We start from the raw sequence: 5662 nt of genomic DNA on the forward strand, positions 1-5662 counted from the left end.
GGGTCTAAAGTGATTACTGAGAACAGAAAATGATTTTATTTTGTTGTCAATAAAATTTTCAAGTTGGTTGAAAGATGTGTATCTAGTTGAAAAGTACATATTATATCAATCAAAATGGCTAAAGCCAAAAAAAGAATTTATTGATGGATATAACTGAAAAGTTTTCAGCATGATAATGGCTAATGTTTATTGAGGGCCTATTGTTAGCCAGACTGTGTTCTAAGTGTATTACATTTATTCCCTTGTTAAATCCTAGTAGCGGAGCCAAGATTTGAACCCAGGCAGTCTGCTTCAGAGACTGCACTCCTAACCACTATGCTTTGCTGCCTCTTAAAGATAGAGTTTTAGGCAAAGCTGGATCCAGGGATTCACGCATTATTATTAAGACTCAGCCTTTCACTGTCACTCTGCTTACTTCATATGCAGGTTAATTCATATGCAGGTTAGGCTTTCTCCATTTGTGGTAGCTGCAGACTCACACCGTCTTTACATCTAGCATTTTCAGGAGAAAGTGATTTTCTCTTTCTAAAAGTACTAGGCTCATTATTACATAAGTCTGTATTTAATAGCAGAATAGAGTCACACTACTACAAAGTTAAAAAAAATCAAAACTTTACAAAACCGTACGTATGAGCTGAGCCATAAGCAAACAAACATCCAAATACATTTATAATTGGAAGGATGTAAATAAAATATTAACAATAGTTATTTCTAGGTGTTATATTTAGAGGACCTTTTTTTCTTTTTTCTTCTCAGTATTTTCATTGTTTCTACACTGAGGATACATTACCTATATAACAAAAATGTTAAAGAGAAACCAAAAAATCAGTACAAAACAATAAAGATATCTCACTATATTGTTCTCTATAGCTAAATATTCTTCCATTCATTCCATCCTATACCATTAAGGTCTGTATTTTAGAAAACTGACAAGCATTGTGGTCGCCCCTAGTTCAGTGGTGTCATTTTTATCTGCTTCCAAATAAAAGGAAAATTAGAGGAGAGGGTGAATTCCTAGGTCAGCCCTACTGTATTATTGTGCAAGTGAACAGGCTTAGTATCATCTTTGCCATTACAAATAACCCACACTAAACATATTTGGAAATGAAATGTTAGTTCTTCCTTGGAAGCGTCAATGTGAGTAACAGTTAGTGGCCCATCAAAGAAGGAGAAGGGGATAAAGAACCCAAGGGAGGAGTCTCAACATGAATATGTAGCCCAAATTCCAAGTGTCAGGCTGAGTTAGAACTTGTCATTTTGTTCCTGCCCCCAAGGAGTTCACAGTTGCATGAAGAAGCCAGGATGGTAAGATTGGGTGGGAGGAGATTGCATGGTTTAACTAATGCAGGATGGGAGATGGAGGTGCTAAACAGTACTGACCCACAGGATGATTATGAGACGAGTCAACCTGATCCTGGATCTCTCCATTAATACATTTTTCTGCACTAATCTCCCCCTCCCTCAGCCTGTAACATCTGTGGGAACATGGAAAATCAACCTGCTTGAGACTTTCCTTATTTCTAAAATAAGGATAATAATAATAATGCTTATTTTATTGGTTTATTGGGAGTATTAAATTAGGCAATGCATGTAAATGCTTATCCCAGTTCTTGGTGCAGAGTAAATGCTCAATAAATAGCACCTATTATTATTATTGGCAAAAACACAAGTCACCCACATGGAGAATAACAAAGGGTTTGGTCACCAGTCTTCTACATTTGGATCCTTTCCACAGGCAGTATCTGGAAGCCCCTTGAGCTTTTACCCTCTGATTTTCACCAAAGAATGAAGCACAACTGAAATCTTCTCTCATTTTCACTCTCAACCTCTTTCCTAAATGTAGCAGATATATACACATCCTCTGATTCAGATGTGAGCTTTGCACCTGAGAACAGGCAGGCCATGTGACTCCACTTTGCTGTCCTTTGCCCTCTTTTGGCAGTCACCCTCTTTAGGACATTTTCTCACATTTTGCAAAATGCTGCTTTAGGGAACAGATTTGAAGCTTACACACTGAAATAAAACTGAATAACAAGGCTTGATTAGGCCCAAAGATGGGAGGGAAAGAAAAATTCCTTGTTTTATAATTTTAAATTCAAGGTCTTGAATGCAGGGCATTAGAGTGGGAAGGAAGATTCAAGCGAATACTGATGCAAAAGAGAAATGAACTCAGAAAAAGAAAAGAAACGAAGTGCAATGTGCTCTGTGGTTGATATTCTATTTGAGCCCGGTTCTCCAGGCTTCTTCTTAATTCTGTGAGCTACCCCAAAGTTCCTTTCCTGTGTAAGATATCTCTTTTTTTTCTTCTAGTAACCCTTACTGATTCATAAATTAAGAGCAATGGCAGTTAAGAATGAGAAACAAAATAAATAAGATACAAGAGGCAGAGGTTGCAGTGAGCCGAGATTGTGCCACACTTCAGCCTGGCACCTGGCAACAGAGAAAGACTCTGTCTCAAAAAAAAAAAAAAAAAAAAGAAAGATACAAGAAAATAAAGAAGTTGAAAAAGGTAACTGGATCCTATGACTATCTCAAACTTGGAAGGGTTGCAGTCCTGGTGTATGCATCATATCCTTCAAAATAAGCCCCCACCCCACCTCCATCACTTTATTTAAATGGTACCTATTCTTTGCAATTAAGGGAGCAACTCTTTTTGCTTGTTTGTTATATTAGTCAGGACTCTTTCAATTGCAAGTGCTAACAGAAAGATAGCTAATCACTGGAGCAAAAAAGTCCAGGGACCATGCATTCAGCATGGCTAGATTCAGAGGTTCGAAGGATATTATCAGGAATCTGATTCTCCCTCCTTCAGTTCTGCTCTCTTCTTCGTTGGCTTCATTCTCCTCTTGATGGCAGAGATGACCATTGGAAGCTTCAGGCTTATTTTAGATTAATTCATCATCTCAGAAAAAGAAGAGTTTCTCTTTTCCAATAGTTTCAACAAAAGTTGTGTGGTTTATTCTCACTAGAAAGATTTTAGTTATTTTTAGTCCTTGAAATATAATTAGAAAGTGATGATGTCAGGCTTGGTCATATGGCTGTCTTTGAACTATGTTCAACCCATAAAAACCACATGGGAAAAAAGAGGGAAAACTGTTTGTCCAAGGATGGTAAAGATTACTAGTTGTCCTCCGTAACTGTTCTTTAGTTCTTTCTTGATAACCAAATCTCAAAGTGTTAGTCCAGGCAAACAACCATGCAGAATCGAGACTACATTTTGAAGCATCTCTTGAAGCTAGAAAGCCAAATGATGAAATGCTGTCAAATTGAATATGAGTGGAAATAATACAACTGCCAAGAAATGTCCTTAAAGAGATACGGCATGTCTTTAATATTTACTGTGACCAGAATGTGAACATGATGGCTGTAGATGAATAAGTCACTGCAGACAATGTGGTGACTTTAGAATGGAGGAAACTCCTGGTAGAGTAACAAGAGAGAGGAAACCTGGGTCCCAAACACTTTGGAGCTTCCATACAAGCCCTGAACCACCTTCATCTGGATTTTCATAGATACGAAAATAAACACATACCTTGCTTAAGTGAGTGTTAATTGACAAACTACACAACCCAACACAGTCCTACCTGAGACCCCCAAAGCAAAATCATGTTTGCTACTGTAAACAGATAAAGATATGGGAGATGAGCAGGTATGTCCACTGTCTCGCTTCTTAAAAAATTCTATCCAAGTCAATCATTACTCCGATTGGAAATATGAAGAGAAAAATCTTCCTGGCTCCGATATGTGTGAGTACCCAGGGATATCACACCTTATGAATTCAAAGTTTGAAAATTATTTAAAAATTGAGTCAAGCACAGAATTATGAGAAATCATTATATTCATGTTTTATTTTCAAAGGAAAAATGTACTCATCATAGCAGCTTACTCCACATTTAACCTTTTAATTTTAACAACGGAATACAGAAATAGCAGATTCATTATATGAATCATTATTCAAAGTATATATAAGAGCTCATTTCAGGCCAGGCATGGTGGCTCATGTCTATAATTCTAGCACTTTGGGAGGCTGAGGCAGGAGGATCACTTGAGTTCATGAGTTCAAGACCAGCCTGGACAACAAAGTGAGACTTCATTTCTACAAAAAATTTAAAAATTAGCTAGGTGTGATGGCACATGCCTGTAGTCCTAGCTACTCAGGAGGCTCAGGCATGAGGATCCCTTGAGCCCAAGAGGTGGAGGCTGCAGCATGAACTATGATTGCACTACTGCATTCCACTGTGGTCAACAGACTGGGAACTTCCCCCACCAAGAATAAGAATAAGAAGGCAGAAGAAGAAGAAGAAGAAGAAGAAGAAGAAGAAGAAGAAGAAGAAGAGGTAGTTCTTTTAGCACATTTGTTTTGACATTTTTATTAACAATTAGAATGACGTATTAAGATTTGGATAATGGAATTATAGAATTACACAACATCTAAGCTTTGAGAGGCTTTCAAGGTGAATCATAGCTTTCCATTTTACAGCTGAGGAAGCTGAGGCTTAAAAGGGCTCCATTTGCCCAAAGTACACCTGGAATAAAGGGTAAAGCTACTTTTTCTTTTTGAATAAATGAAAGCTACCTCATGATTTGACTTCAAATAGACATTTGGAAAAAAAAACTGGAGCAGTGAACTGATGAGACAAGATGAAATGTAATCAAGTCAAATCTATAAGGACCTACATATTGGGTCCAAAAAGGCCCACTGTACAAGCACAGTATGGGGTAGCTGTGCCTTAATCAGCAGCACTTGTAAGAAACCTTTAGAGATGTTACTTGGCTGCAAGTTTGAGATGACAGCAGTATGATATAGCTACAAGAAAAGTTAATGGAGTCTTGGGTGGCATGAGTAGAAACAACTTACGAAAGAGAGGTGAGAGTCCTGTTGAACTTATCAATCCATATCTGAAATTCCTTATGCAGTCCCAGGTGCGAAATTTTAGACGAGACATGGACAAATTAGCTCACATCTGGGAGAGGAGCCTAGGATGGAATTAAATGAGTAATGGCCAAAGGAAATTAGGAAGCTGCAAAGTGCAGTAACTAAGAGCTTGAATCTTGGAGTCAGACTGCCTGGGTTTAATCCCAGCTCTGCCAGTTACTGTGTATATGTTTGTTAAACCTTCTTTTCACTGCCTGTAAATTAGGAATTACAATAATGCCTACCTCCAAAGATAAATGAGGTAGTGTATGTCAAGTGATTAGTGCATAACTGGCACAAAACAAACACTCAATAAATGCTAGCTACTATTAGAATTAAGAAAACAAAGTGATGTGGGGATAGTGGTAACAACTTCATAGGTTGTGGTGAATATTTAATCAGTTAACTCATGCCAGGTGCTTGATACAAAGTTGGTAGCTATTATTATTATCTGCAGTAGAATTGGTTTAAGGTTTCTAGGGATGGGACTGGTTTGGAGACAAAATATTTTCTGGTTTGGGCTGAGGTTCACAGAATCTAATGATCAGTTTATGCCCTGAGGAAGGAAGTCAGTTATAACCTGATGGAGGTGGGGGCTGATGGTGGTCATCTAGACATTCTATGGCAGGGTGGGGGTGGGGGGCGGACTCACTTTGTGAACACCCGAACGTGGTGACTTGGGATTGGCATTGTTGTTGAAGGACAACTCAGCTCTCAGCTGTGCTCTTGGCCATGGCTATTTAGGCC

The sequence above is a fragment of the Cebus imitator genome, unplaced genomic scaffold (genome assembly GCF_001604975.1).
Source record: "Cebus imitator isolate Cc_AM_T3 unplaced genomic scaffold, Cebus_imitator-1.0 Scaffold85, whole genome shotgun sequence".
In the NCBI taxonomy this organism is placed as follows: Eukaryota; Metazoa; Chordata; class Mammalia; order Primates; family Cebidae; genus Cebus; species Cebus imitator.